This window comes from Polypterus senegalus, chromosome 1 (assembly GCF_016835505.1).
Source record: "Polypterus senegalus isolate Bchr_013 chromosome 1, ASM1683550v1, whole genome shotgun sequence".
Lineage (NCBI taxonomy): Eukaryota > Metazoa > Chordata > Cladistia > Polypteriformes > Polypteridae > Polypterus > Polypterus senegalus.
In genome coordinates, this window is record NC_053154.1 from 90,559,916 (window position 1) to 90,576,728 (window position 16,813).

Consider the following 16,813-nt stretch of genomic DNA (forward strand, 5'->3'; position numbering starts at 1 on the left):
AATCAACTAAACAAGGTGTTCAAATTCCCCTTCTAGCCGACTCGCGCTTCTATTTATCAAGATAAGCAGCCTCAGGAACAATCACGAATGCGGATGGTCTCTCACCTGTGCACTTTGGTGAGAAACGCCCACATCGCGAATCGCCCTGACAAGCTTCAGCCACATAACCACCACGCCCCCTCAGCAAGCCGCGAGCGCGGTGATTATTTATTTTAAAGCTTGCCTTTGACAGGAGCTGTGGACCCGCTATACCACACACGTGAAAGTTCACAGAGAGTTATAGCGCGGGTTGTTCACTGAATGCTAGCAACTGGTGCACTAACGTTCGTCGGCAGTCGTGGCTTTGTCTCGAGAGAGGTAAACAAGGTTAGCACGTGAGTTGTATTCCAAACAAAGGTCGTATACCAAGTAAAATTTTTCGTGTCCAAACAGGACGTATACCAAGTTGGACTTATTCCAAAGCAGACGTATACTGAGGTACCACAGTATTTTGTTTTGCATATGGGCGCTGCCATATCATCATTCCCATTACTGGAATGCTGTTCCCAGTTGCCAATGAAATTGGTTTTGGAAGGTGCAGGATCTTATGTTATCAGGGTGACCCCTTAAAACCAGTGCAATTTCCATGATTTGGATAGAAAACTCAGGATGAATATAGTGTGAATTACTTTCTTAAATTTTCAGCTTCTGAACTTTCAGTTTTCAATCTGATTTTGAATTCTAATTAGCAATTAGGCTTTGGTGCAAAAAGGTTGTCTTCACGGTTTCAACTTGCTTCTGTTTTTGATTATGTTTCATCTCCTGATCCTCATCCAGCATTTGGGCAGAATAATAATATTTGTGCATTTTAACTGAATCATTATTGTGTCAAAACTTAACAAAAGAATAGCTTGCCTGCGGGAGACCCTAAATTTGTTTACTGAATCCAGGAAAAAAATCAATATCAATAGGAAGTATGTCAATTTTAAAAGGATATCAAACTTTGTAGCAGCTATAATGTGCATTTGGAAGAAACCAAGAATGGATTGTTTGTGTGGTCAACACTATTATCTTACCTGTCCAGAATCAGTATTACTTATAAACAGTGTTTTTGAAACATGGAAGTGATTGACTAAATGAAGCTCAGAATATTCTTAGGATCTTAAATCTTGCTGGTATTAGATTTATGGCCAAAAACCTATGGATTATGTTGAAATAATTACTTGTACTTTGTGAATGTGACAGTTTCACAAAACTCACAGAAGGCTTCACCCCAAAAACTAGGCCTCAAGCCTCCACTTAAACTTATAAACATAAAGCAACTAGGCCTCCAAAACCCAACATAAACCTGGCCTCCAAACTCAAGAAACAGGCTTAAGACCTACACAGCAAAAAAGAAAAAGAAGAAAGAGGTGAACCGTAAAACCTTTGACCCACAATAAGAGTTCCTTTGATAATTAAAGATGTTATTGCAAAATATTCAAAAAACAACTGAAGAAATGGGCAAAATGTATCAGAAATGGCATGCTTAAAAGGCAAAATTAGAAGCAAATAAAATCAGATAGCAATGCTAAAATCATACCTTTTAAATAAAGCCAGTCAAAAAACAGAAATTTTAAAGAGAACCACTTACAATGACCAATCTAAAATGAAACATCCAAAATAGAGGCAATGAACTAAAGAATAAGTCAAAGTCACAGCATTAGCCTGGGTATGGTCCCAGAGATGCTGTGTCAGGAGGCCTCACCCCCTTAGGCTCAACATACTCCAGACAGGGTAAATAAAACAAATAATTCATAAATACACAATCAGCATAATATAAAATTAGAAGAAAATAAATCAACAAAGCAATATTAATAGAAAAATGAAAAAATATAAAAAAGAGATTAAACACAAACAGAATTTAGAAAATGATATTTAAAGGACAACAAAAACATTAAATAAAAGAAAGGAAACCTGAGGTGAGAGTCTGACTATAGTATAACACTATGTATGATTTTATTCAATTATACTTGTAAATATTTGTCTGTACATTTATTCCAGATTTGTTTTTATATAACAGACTTTATTCATACATTTTAATTTGAGATTGCATTATCTGAGTAGAATATTACTGGTGGGATCTTTAGTGAGTGTTAGTTGATCTTTAACATAGGTTAGATGAATTAAATGTACATATAGTAATTTAAAAATTGTGAATTGGTACGCACTGAAGATGAGATTTGATTTTTTTGCATTATTTCTTTTGATTTTAGTTGGTGATCTGGGTGATAAAATCAAACGTCTAGCTTCTTATACCCCTGTCTAACTGTAACTGCAATGCTGAACTTTTGTTTCTGGTTTTATTATATCCAAATTTCTTCAAGTGTATGAATCAGCAATTGGAAGAAACAGCAGTGGAATAATAACAATACAAAATATACTCCAGAACAAATAGGTTATGTGCTTAACCAATGCCTAAATGTTATCTATTTTAAGTATTAGGATATTTTCTATAGTCATAAACATGTCTGTGGTATGGGTTCACAGGTATCTTCTCTCATGGCTAACCTATATATAGAGGAAATGGAAGGGAGAGCCCTGAACACCCCCCAGAAAATAGCACTTTGTCATTGGCTCGGATATGTAGATGACACAAAGGTCAAGATCAAAGTCCATGAGGTACAACCCTTCACTCACAACACAAGATTAGTCAACTTGCTTCTTTGGTCTGTGCAGTATGCATCCAACTGACTTAAACAGATCTGCATTTGCAATTTGATTCTCACTATCACTAGAACACAAACAGGAGTTATTAGAACTCTGTATCACAGGGCTGTTTAGGTGTTGACCAGCTCTGAGTCCAAACGCAAAGAGCACAAACATCACAGAAAAGCTTTAAAAGTGTGTATCTACCCAGACAATTTTTTCTTAAAACAGCAACAACATGAGCTAAAACAAAATGCTAAAAGGCAGAGGAGTGAAGCAGAATAAAAGGAACATCTTAGAAAACCCTAATGCAGCAGGAATGCCTTAGATAATCAGGAGGACTATTAAAAAACAGTATTTACTGTGTATTTCAAACCAGCACTCTACACACTAAGACAGAAGCTTTTATACTTAACATAGTAATATAACATAGGAGATCAATGCCATAAGGAAAGCTCAGACTTGTGCAAATAATGAAACAGCCACTTTGTGTACAGGTGTGCTAAACTGCACTGGTCAAAAGTCAATGGTCTGTCGACATGTAAAGGTTAAGGGGCACTCATTTGAAGATATTCTTGCACGCATTTAGTACAGACATGGCAAATGGTTCGAAACAGCAGCTAGAATTACCATCTCTGAATGGAAAGGTCTGCACCACCATCTTTTGGCTACTTAAAAATCCATCTTTACATCGTTACCTTGGCAGTTTCACTCCAAGTCACACTTTTACTCAGGTGACTCTGATCTCTCAGCTAAGAAAGCTGCCATAACATTTTTATAGTGGCATATTTACCCCTGCAGTCATGTGACTCTAACACCTCTCACATGACTCTTGTGTGATCTCAATGAGTCTCAGATACTGAAGCACCCTCAGAATTTTATAGATTTTGTTTTCCAAAATTAATCCTTTGACTTATACAAGATATGATTCAATATTATTTCAGACATTAACTTCACTCTGCTTGTCATAAGGAGGGTCATGATAGCAACACACTTCTTAAGGATGATGAGGCCACCTTATCCTCATCAACTTCTTCCACCACCTCCAGGAAAATTCCCCAATGCTCCTAGACTAGCTGAGAAATATAATCTCTATATTTTTTACTGTATCTGCCCCCAGCCTTCTCTCAGTGTGCTATGTCGTGTATACATTGCATAGGAAACACTTCTAAATGCATAATGTAACCACAGCTAACAACATGCACTTGGTAGAAAATAAACTACTATAATGTATATTTAACTTATGGACACTATTCAAATCATGACATCAGCTTTAGTAAACATGAACTGTACAAGATCCTTGAAGGATGGGCACAAAATTTAACTGGTATACTTACAATAAATGTTTGAATTGCTTTAATCCAGGAATAAAATATCTCTGACCCTGGTGTGTATCAGTAATAAACATTTAAGCAGGATGTCTCACCCAGCAATTTCATGAGAAATAAAAACACCATCAGTCAACAAAGAACAGTTGGAAAATGAGACTCTAGATGCAATTGGAATTTGCTGTCTCTTAGAAACCTGAAGTAATTACAGAATGGAAAATGGAAAAAAGTATTACAGAAACAAATTCAGCTATTTAAAACATTCCAACAGTTAACTGTGCAGTGAGTGTAATTGCTGAGGCTCTATAGGGTTTGTGAACTTTTTAGTTGTGATAATAATATGTGAAAACAGAATTTAGAATACAGCTTTCAGTACATTATTGGCATATTACCATATACATCCTGTTATAAGTAATATTTTTACAAATTTTCAGGAATAAATACATTTTTCTCCTTTTAACAATACTTGGAGTTTAGGGTTTATTTTCCCCAAGTACATTCCTGGGCACGTCTTATTTATTTAATTGGTGCTTGTGAGTTGTAATTATTATTTTATTATTAGATTATCAGTACTGTGATGCCATTTTGTTTTTATAATGCATAGTTTTATGTTGTATTCCCATTGTTAAAATGCCCCTTGTGATTGCCAGGGAATGGGATTTCAGATGTCAACCAATCTGATATCATGAGCATAATACTTTAATTACTGGTGCAATGGATTGTTTATTATATTATCTGTGATTAAGAACCTTTCTAAAAAACTTATTTTTGCAGTTCTTTTCGTATTCTGATTTTTTGAATCATTCTTCCCCCCTTAGACTTTGATTTCTAACTTGTGGATAGGATTTGTTAACTAAAATTTTGATTGTTTGGGAGCCTTATGTTGAAAATGTTGCGTACGCCAGTTTCCACACTCACATCGTGATGTATAAAAACTAAACTTGGTGTGAAGCCACTCACATTTTCACACCAGCTAAATCCCTCGCGTATGCAAGTTCTCCGCTCGGTTTTGCAAACTGGTGGCACCCAGTGTCAAAGCAGTGCTACTATTCCCATGTGGTTTCCCTTTCTTTTTTAGATCCACATCCCTGACACGGCTTTATCAAATACACTGAAATTAACTGCACATTGTTTATTAGTTTAAGGCATCAGATTGTAATCAACCCTTTAGCAATATAATGGCCCACGGTATTGCCAAACTATTCCAAATATCAAAGCTGCTTTAGTATTGTAATCTTGGTGCACCACTCAGAGTATTTTAACCCACTGTATCTGAATGTGGAATCACAACTCTACAGCAGCTGATCAGAAAGAGGATTAGCGGGATACAGCATATAGCACATGCTGCATCGACCATGAGCACAGTCTAATTAAACTACTCCTATACAGCAAACTCTTCCGAGCCTTCCCTGTCGTGACCTGGCAGTTCAGAAGCACTTTTATTGTGATCTAAACTCACTCAATCAGCCCATCAAGTGCTCCTGGTAGAACTGTTTATACTTATACAATTACCTCACTTTAAACCTGCACTATAGTTGTAATATCGCACAACCTGAGCCACTTATACTTACATATTGTATATTTTCCATTGTTTGTTTACCGTATTGTTCTTATTATTATTAGTACAGTTGTTGTTATTTTATCATTTTATAGGAAAATAAGTTTATGGAGGATTTGCATATTGGATCTCCTTGTACCATACAATAACAATAAAGGAATTTAATTCAATAGAAGAGAGATGATGATGATGACTGGCATGTACAATCAGGAAGCAGGAACAATCTCTGGGCAGGGAGCCAGCTCATTGCTACCACTGTGCTACTGTGCCCCCTTGTTTTATACGTGCTTTACTTCATTTCACATGAAATTGATAATCAAGCATACATTGTCACACATGTGTGCATAGGAGGCAGTCTAAAAGCCTAAAGGTGAGTGAAACATCGCGTGACAAGGGGTTGTCACGTGGTACTTACCCAAATCTATTAATCTCCCAACAGGAAAAGCGAAGAAAAGTATACTTCAATTCTAGGTACCAAAATGGCCGCCAAGACGTCACTTCCAGTGCCCATTTATGACATCACTTCAGGCCACCACCGATGACATCACTTCCGGTTCCATCAAAAATGACATCATTTACGTCTCCTGTTTTCGACATCATATCCTGCCAACCACTTCCTGTCCTCCATTTTTATACTGTATATAAATGCTATTTTGCTTCATGCAAACTGTCAGTTGTTATGAATTACAAGTACTTTTGATCACTGCAACCATTTTCTTTGCTTTATTTTTGTCCGTTGAACAATATATAGGGACGATCCCCAAAACTTCATTTTTGTGGAGCTTCTTGTTTTCTTTTTACGAAGTATTTTCCACAACATCTTAGCATTTAAATTGTTCAGAGAGCTGTAATATCATGAATGTAATGTATTCTGTGTCCTGTCTGTGTAAGTGAAAGCCTGTTTAAGAAGTACGTAATGATTCACACACATAGAGCACATAGAAGATGTGCCACTTTAGTTACGATGGGATTTAAGAAACTCTAGTAAATTAAATATTGATTTTAAGATTAAATTTACAACGTTCTACTTTAATGACAAAAAATTATGACATTGAAGTGGACATTTGACCTTTTTTCACTGTGACGCTATTTTTTTCTTTTCTCTGTACCCTAATATGCTTCCATATGACACTCAGATGGTGGGCAACTACTCACCTTTTTAAAGCGACTTTGATATCTGAACATTTCATTTTTACTTTGGCACAGTGCGACTTTCTGAACTTGAGTTTTTCCGTACTCTATATCACTCTATCGACTTCCTTTTGTTATTTTGTTGTTGCATTGTTATACAAAACAGGGTGGTGGGGTGGCACAAAGTTGTCATACCCCAGGGACATATGATTGGATTAATCTGGCCCTGGTAACAGATAAACAATTGACTAACTGTATCCCCTGTAGGAAGGAATGACATCTGCATTCTTTTCCTTTCATGATCCAAAAGTGTACATTGAAGACTAATAAACTTTTTTGTGTTCTTTTTTGTAATAGCTTGAGTAGTGCCTGAATTTTATCACATATAAGGAAAAGTCACTATATATCCATCATACTATAGCCACCAACAGCTACACAGGCACATTTATGATTAAAAACACAGTAAAAAATACAGACCTAAAAGTAGAGTAGTTGAATTTATTAGTGGTCATTTCTGCATTTTGAACATTTTAATGTCTACTTGTGTGTCTACAACAATTGTTATTATTAAGTTAAGGTTGAAGACTACCTCATGACTCTTTCTAGAACTCTTCTTCCAGTATTAGTCAGTCATTCTCCAACCCGCTATATCATAACATGGGGTCTGCTGGAGCGAATCCTAGCCAACATGGGGCGCAAGGCAGGAATAAATCCTGGGCAGGGCACCAGCCCACCACATCTTCCAGTATTAGCTCCTTGTAAATAATCTTGTCATGTTTTATTGTATGACATCTTCTCCAGCTTCAGTTAATTTCTCTGTTTGTAATGTGTATTGTTCTCAAAATTCTACAACAGAAGAGGGCACTCTTGTGGCATCTCTCCACAGCTGGAATAATTCCAAGGGAGCCATAACTGTCAGTATGGACTGTTTGTTATACAAATAAAAAAGAAAGCAAGATATAAATATGGAAAATACAAAGTACGCAAAACATAAGATAAAGCAAAAATCTTTCAAGACTGGACTCATGGCCTTCAAAAAAGGACATGATTGTAGTCAGAACTTGAAGATTGAAGTCAAAGCTTGATTTCAGTAATTGCCGTGTTCCCCAATGTAATGGAAGTTCATTTTGTATGCATGTGCCTGTCTAGTATATTGAGTCCTAGCTAAACTCTATAGGAGCAATGTTCTGATCAGGTGTTCTCTCCTTTTTTGGTCCGGAATACAGTCCACTATTTTTTATGCTCCATACCTTCTTTCTCAGCCATCACATCTCTGCCACAGCAGGTTGCATGGTGCCATTTTAGCTTTCAGGTGCCATGTCATATTTTGGCAACTATTGCTGGATCATAATACTTTTTATAGCCAATCCCACTTCAAAAAAGGAACCTCTTAAATCAGCTGATGTTTGGTTTCACATGATAAATCTCCAGAACACTGTAACACTCAAGGATTTGCCTTTGTTACAAAGACTAACTTTTTTGGATGGGTATGACCATATCTGCACTTGTATACATGATTTGAGAAACAGGTGACCTCATCATTTAATGCAGATGGCCAATTAATCCGTGCTACAACCAGAATCATCTCTTATACCTCACCCATAGTCAACTGCATGCCCCTTTAATTCAACAAATCATTTTTTGCATGCTTTAGGTCTCTTCTATAAGCTAGCTGCTTTTTTTCCTTGTAATCAGCAAATTTGAATTATATATGCCCCCATGAACAGCAGTGAGCCCTCTAGGCAGAGACCCACCTTGTCTAGTTGAACAGTTTCCTGAGAGAATCTTTATGGCAGTCACATCACCTCAGTAATACCCATGTTTGCTGACTTCAGTCTCTAAGATGTGTTTTCTTCTTTCAGTCTCACAGACACATGAAACCTCTAAAACTACTTTTCTTCTATGTTTGTGAGAAGACCAAACTTCAGCTACCATCTTACCCCATTAGACTCCTGATCTTCAAGTGTTTGAAGCTGGCTTCACCCTAAAGGCAATAGGCCTCAGTTATACTGCCATCCAATAATCGGATGTATCAGAAGTACTAAATAAGTACTACAAAACTTAACTAAGTACTTTTCTGTATACAATATTTGCATTTTTACCAGGGGCTTATGTTATTAGGTCACTGAAGCTGTTTACTTTTGAACATACTACATACAGTTGCAAATGAACAAAAGCTTCCTACATTATATCAATTCCTGCTTTTCCTGCTGAATCATCTTGTTTTGTTTTATTTTTGATGGTCATTACAAAAGAGAAATTTACTGAAAACTGTATTTTTTTTAATTGAAATAGGTAATCAGTAGGAACAATATGAATTTTGAGTATATATCATTATCATTATTAGATATATACAATTTCATTTGTTTAACATTGCTTATTACAAACAGAAATCGCATTTACAGGCTGTACATGGACATGGCCCTTGCAAAAATCTGAACGTTTTAAGAATTGTACAGAAAAGAACATGAAAAAGAAGTAATATTGTGCATTACATACAGCATGGATTGTGGAAAGCATTTACAGTGTGTTTGAAGGCACAGCAGGAGGACCAGTGTGAGTTTAGGAAGTGGTGTTTATGTGAAATAGATAGCAGCATAATGTAGATGTTACCAATAGAGGCATTTGGAAAGGTTATTAAGGTGATTTAAAGCTGCTTTATTCAAAGTTAAAAGCTGTTAAAAATCTCAACTCTCCATAAGCATCAAAGCCTACAATTAGTACTGCCTCATTATACAGTGGGTTTGAATAGGACAAACAAAACAACAAATAAGACAAATATTACTTTTACTCACTCAGAAGCACTGTACTATTCTGTTTTGATCATATTCTGAAAAACATCTATAGAAGCAATCTCTCTATATTCTGTTCAAATGTGCCTTAGTTCTATTAGTTAATTTGCAGTGCTTTTTTTACTTTGGGTAATGTATGGGGAAACAGGAGAAGATTGAGGGGATGCCACAATTACTAAACTCTGTTTCATTTCTCCCCTTAGAGTGGGGGAGAAGCAACTGGAAGTGTTACCTGACATTGCTTCTGCATTAATGTCACTAGCCTCGCCTCTCCCACCCACACCTTTATTTAAAGCTCTTACTGACAGAAAGTCTCTGTTCATTTCAGGACCAGCTACCTGGGAGATCAGACCTTGTGGCAGATCTACTTGAACCCTGGCTGGAACACACCAGAACTTTAATTATATTGTTATTTGAACCGTCTTTTCATATTTGTGTATTAAATGGGGCATTCCTCGGACCCCAAATCTTTTTAGCTTTTTTGTTTTTGTTTTAATACAGTAGGACCTTGATTATACAAGGTAATGTGGACCAATGCTAACTTGTATAACTGTAAACTCATATAAAATGGATGTCAGTGACTATTTTGGATTGAAAAATAACAGATATAAATGGTTTTTGTCAATGTATATAGTGCAGTATCACTTTTCAGCTTCTTTTTATACCTTAGTGAATTTAATGTTACATCAAAACAAAGAAAAATACATATTTACACTTATTTTCGTGGTACATCATTTATTATACAACTAATACAGTAGTTTTAAGAATAAAATGTGTATTGTTTTAATTACATTTTAATATGAATGGTTTGTCTCACAATGAAGTTAAAAATAAAATGATAACAGATGAACAAAACAGTACAGTATGCATATACCTCAACACTGGTGACACAGTGGCAATAGCCAAGAGGTGCAGTTGGAGAGGGCTGATTGAGTCACGTCCACATTCCCACAGTCACCACCTCCTTGACCAGCTTAGTCCAGTTGAGGTTTAAAGTACAGTATTTACATGCTTGTTACAGTATATAAGGGAAAGCTTCTATGAATTACAGTATCAGAATTGTAGTCTATTACACTTGCAGGTTCACCTTACATAATGCAGAACCTTGGTTAATCATGGCATTGATAATCTGGGTTCTACTGTATATACTGTACATGTGTGTAGAGTCTCTCAATGATTTAGGGTCCAGTGTGAGACCAAAAATAGGGAAGGAGATGATAGACGCACGGAAGCTAAGCCAAAAAAAACTGCGCAAAAGCATCCTTGCTCCACTGCTGAACCCGTCTCCTCCCATTCCTTCCACCTCCAAAGAGTGCCATTACCAAACATCTTATTATATATAAAATTAGTGATATGTTTTATTTCTCAGAAGGCATGGTGGTGTCTCTTCAATGGGTTTAACAAAGTAATCTCCAGGAGTCAAAGACACTAAAGCAGGTGCTCTATGAGATTCATTTTAAATTAAGGAATATGGAAGATCCCCTAAAGCAATATTACCTGTAGAGAAGTTTTTAAAAATGAAGAATGTAAGTTTAGAATTAGATTTATAGTTGATGACTACAGTCTTTAACAAGTCCAAGCTACAGTATAGTTAGTTTTGAGGTCATGACTGTAGTCACTCTGGACTTTCTGGTATTCAAAAAAACTCATGGTTAGACTCAAATCTTTGCCATTTTGTGATAAACCCTGGTCAAATTTGTACATGGACCTTACAACAGTGAAATTCTATCAAAGTAATATAAGGCAATATTGATTGCAGTAAACAGGTCTTACATAAAACCTCATTTAATTATATTGAAAAAATATCAACTGTCATGTATATTTAGAAATATATTTGTTCTTGTTTATGGATTTGGATACAGTATTGTATTATCGTGATATTCCCCTCTGCTTACCCTTTACTTATTTTCTTCAACGATAAGTGTACTCATCAGGTTTGTTATCGGGTTAGTCTACTGTCACACCTTAACATTAACACATACATAGATATATACATACACACAGACCCTAACCACAAAAGTGTCATATGAATGACATGCCACTATGTAGCACTCTAGAGATATTACTTTTGGTCTCAAAGAATATATATTCTGACAAACAAAGACTTAACATCCTTTGCTATAGGCCATTTATCAACTAATAAATGTCTTACTTTAACACACTATTCATCATTGGACAGAGCCCTTCATCCTCAGCCTGATAAACATCGCAGCTTGGACCATATGGCACTTTCTTACTGTTCTAGGTGCTCTAAATATTTGCTTTACCACATCAATCACTCTAAATATGAAGACAATGCATAGAAAGTTAAAAGCAATTTGGTATTTATTAAAGAACAATAATATCAGTACAGAAAAGTATTAAAGGAAACATGGATAGCAAAGTGTGGATAGCCTATGTATATATAGTCTTTAAAAAAGCTTAAGAAAAGTTAAAGATATCAAAGGGTGGTGTTGATTTAGCAACCAATATTCATGAAATTCTTTAGTTGATGATCATATGAAAATGGTCGCATGTATCTCACCCTCTTCTGAAATCGCTTTGTCCTCGCTGTTTCTTCTTCTTCTTCTGATGTTGCCTTTCAGACAAGGCAAATTTATCATAAGATTCCATGTGAAATGTCTTTCTTTCCCAGGATGTAAAGCAATTTAGTAATTCTTAGTCCCAGGTGCCCATGCGTTGTCAGGTTGTAGAGTTATCAGATACAGCTTGAAGCCTCAGCATGTCTTCCTTACCCAAGCTGTAGACCAATTTAGTCCTAGGTGTCCATCTCTTCACAGGGGATAAAATAATCAACACAGCTTGAGGCATCTCCTGGATTTCTGCTCCATTTAAACAGATGGTACTGTGATTGATACTGGTATAATTCAGGAAAACAGGATGCTTTGATGTCCTGCCTTCTTAAGTGTTAAATTTGAGTAAAATATGTGTACTTTAAAGTTTAATAATACTTTGTGTATGCCATATATATATGAGACAATCAAATCTCGATAAATAAAGTACATTACAGTGGGTCCTCGGGTTACAACATCTTGACAAATGACATTTTGAGTTTACAACACTTGCTCACAAAAAAAAATTGAGATGTGAGTGTTTCGGCTTATGGTGTTAGCGTCGTACTTACAGACTACAGGGGCGAACTTTAGTTTGCGTGCAGCGGAAGAATGCACAGTAATGTGGTGTATGAGTGAGAGAGGTGGTAAACTAGTTTGGTTTGCGACGGAGGAAGTGTTCCGTTTGTGTTGCTTTGTTTGGCAAATGTTTTGGCCCTTATCATGGCTCCTAAACGAAAGTCAGAGTCTTCAGATGGCAGTGCTTCGATGAAGAGGAAAGCCATCACGATGGAAGTGAAATTAGACATTGTAAAGGGATCAGAAGAAATAAAGATAAGGAATTTTTTTTACATTTATCTTTTGTCAATTTTTCTGTTACTACAGTACAGTGTATAGGACAGTATATTTATGTCTTTTTCCTTTTTCTGTGGCTTAGTTGTGCTTTTATTTTCTAGATTATGATTTTGCAAATGTGTTAGGATAGGTAAGTGACTTAGGCTATGGAGTGTTTCAACTTACACCAGAATTCGGGTTACATCACTATTGTAGGAATGGAACTGTGTTGTAACCAGAGGACCCCCTGTATATTAATTTAAAAGTTATGTTTATGTGAATATTTCTGAGGAAGGGGGTCCATAGCTTTCATCAGATTCTTAAAGGAGTCTGTGACTCAAAATAATTTAAGAATCACTGTATTAGCGATTTCCATTTTAGAAGTTAGCTTCTCAGTTTGTTGGATCGTATAAAATTAACAGGCAAGTTTGACCAAAAACTAGCATTCTCTAAACATTTCCACATCCAACCCACCTTCTTATTTAAAACCAGTATTTTACTTATAGTTTTTTTTTTTTTTTGTCATCTTCCTACCCTGATTATGCTGAATGGGTCATTAGAATACAAAAAGGAACACATCCTTGATTCACTGCACTGGTGAGCGTGTTGTGCATTATCTGGTATAATTTGAATGATTCTGTAGTAAAAATCTGCATGCTCCTTCTCTTATGTTAATTTCATTTGAAATGGCCCAATAAACCTTTTGTTTCAAATTCTGGACTTCAGGAGATGTGTAAAATCATGATTTTTGTGATTTTTTTTTAACTGTTGCATTTTGTTCATAATTTCCTTTATTATGTTATTCCTTTTGAATTTCACAAATTTTTCAATACTTGCTACTAACCACGATTGTTTTTTCAATATTTGCCATTTTCTATGGTAGGCACCATCTTATTTAAGAACAAGAAAATAAGGAACTTTGTTGTTTAACTATTATGACAGCAAATAAAACCTTAAAATAATTCATTAAAGATTTCTGAATGTTCTTGCTCCCAACTTTCAGCTATAGTTTTATCATCGTCATGAACATTTGATCTTGCTTGCTTAATAATTCTGATTCCATTTTCAGCGATTCCAAATCTCTGTGACTCAGTTTTCTAATCAGTGAATAATAAGGAAGGACGAAGCTGAAAATTTACAGAACAAAAAAAAATTTCACTGGTTATAGGGTATGAAGGTCTACAAAATTAATTCAGACAGCATGAGTAAAGAATACAGAAGAATTTTAAATCTGAAAAGGGAATTTAAAAAATGAAGAAAATTACAATGAATCGCCTCATTCTATCTACCTCACACAACTGTAACTGTATTTGACTTGTCCATCACACACCCACCTGCACATTATACTTTATACTTCTATTCTTTTTTATACTTTATGCTGCCTCTGTTACTTAATATCTATCTGCTACTTATTATTTATGTTTATCTTTACACGTTGGTTTTATCATTTGGTGTGGACAACAAAGAAAGAATTTCATTGTACAGGGAAAAGTGTTTCCTTACTGCGCACATGACAATAAACTTTGAACTTGAACTTAAACTTAATCTTAAGTAAAGGATCTGTTTGTATTTCCATGAACAAAATGATACTTTTATTTACTTTATACAGCATTTGTTGGAGGTCCACTGACGATTTTTCAAGATCCCACTGGTGGTTTGTTGACTCTTTATTATCTTCTAGTCCACTTAGTTCTGTAACCAATTAATTTTTAATTTATTTACATAAATTTTAAGTTATTTACATAACTGTAAATCCAGCACTTTTTCCTGAAGGACCCCTGGGTCTAACAACACCTAATTAGGAAAAAAAAAAAAAACATCTTAGCGTTAATTGCTGTTATCAATTTTTAAGACTTTTCTCCAACCAACTGCATGATAACATTAAGTCCTTTATTTGACTTTTGTCGACTATACCAAAATGTTTGGAATAATTTAAGATGTCATATACCTTACTTTTAGCGTGTTATGATCTATGAAGAAAAGGAAATGCAACCCTCCAGGAAATACTAAAGTCAATTTATTCACTAACAACTCCTGATTACATCAGAATTCCAAACATCTCAAGTTTTTCAGAAATCAATGTCTCCTCTCAAAACAACATCCACTCTCAAATTCTTCTATTTACAACATCCTTTTGTCTAAACAATTGTAAGAAAATTCATTGGTTAATAGAGATGAGACTTGCTCCTAAAATCAGTTTTTCATAAAATAAATTGAGATTTTGTAATTTTTAGTAACTATAGTGTGAGTAATGCATAAAATATCTGACATTCTGAAAAGAGAACAGAGATTTGATGAAATTTACTTTTCTCCAATTTGACAATTAAAAATACACATTTCTTAGCTGAGAGAGAACTTTACTTATGTGTGCAACGTATGTTTTAATTTGGAGAAAAGATAAGAATGTCATCTATATATTATTAAAAAAATATTTCTTACATAATGGAGCAATAGGCAATAACCTAATTGGCACAATTATAGTTCTGAAGTGGTGGCTATTCTAAAGATTTCTGCTTGCATACACTCCTAGAGTAAAACTGACTGCACAACAAACTTTAACTGGCATTGTTTTTAATATTTGGTAATACAATTCAGAAATCAAATTTCACCTAAAGACTATAAATTGTCAGAGTTCCAAGTGATTTCGGGATAAGGATCAATGGGCCAATACTGACCAGCAGCAAACAATATTAAAATGTCTATGAAAAAAGTGTCAGGTTTCTCATGTAATGTAATTAATGTCAATTATCCAGTTGTATGCTCACAATATCTAAAATACTTAAATTTTTGTTAATATATTGTCAAATAAATATTCCTAGAAAATCAGAGTGGTGCACAGAAAAGAAGTGTGTTCAAGTGGAATTTCACTGAAGTGTTTCTCCTTTGGACGTGAGCCCCCACTAAAGCCTGACCCTGCCATCAACAAATACAACATGGGTAAGTAACAGGTAAAATAATTTTCATGTTTGGATGGAATATTGTTTTTACCAAGGAAATCCCTAAATCGCTCTTGGGAAATCTAAATTGGTGAAATGACAAACCCTGTAGTAATTTCAAATGATATAGTTTGATGATCAATAAAAATAAATTCAATCGAACCACCATCAACACTTTACATTTTTATTTTGTATTTTGAAGAATAAGTGATTAGATGGTATTGACACCAAGGTAAAACTGAGACAATTCTCTCCAGCACTATTGACCTTAGGAACCGTAGGTGACCATTTCAATGTTCCTGTAGCTTAGAGCAAGTGTTTCTCAAATAGGGGCTCCTATTTCAATATTTTTGTATCTTACCTAGTGGTTATCTATATAAACATTTGCTTCTGTTTCTAGGCTCTTTACCCCAAGGAATCCATTGGCTACATTTATTCCTGAAATGTATATCTGGTTTTGATTTTGATTTTTGTTTTGGGCCATTTTATGGCCACCATTTTAACGGCAGCAATGTTCATTACTGTTGCTAGGACCATCCTTGATTCGACATGTCCCCAGAGGTCATGACCACATCAATCAAGACACCACAAGGTAAAAGGTCATCTAAGATTTTACTTCCTCATCCAACTACACGGATTCCTTTTGAAATAATTTAATTAATTTGTTTCTCTGGGTTTTTAAACTTTTGACTTCAAATTTGTGTCGCAATTCTTGGCTTTGGCCTGGTTTTGACCCCCCGCTTTGCTTTTTTGACAACGTCCTTTACTTCCACTCACTCTCTGAAGTTTCGTGCCTGCTGGGCATAACACTAACCTCTTTTCCATTTCCACCCTCAGAGTGGGACACATGACATCACTTCCACTCATCCTATTTTGGACCCAATCCTTCCCACTTAGATGGTATTTAAATCACATCACTACTAGAAGTTGCCATTCATTATAGGACCAGCTTCCTAGGAGAACTTAACTCCTTGAAGAAGCCATACTTTTGTGCCAAATGGCAAAAACTGAAACC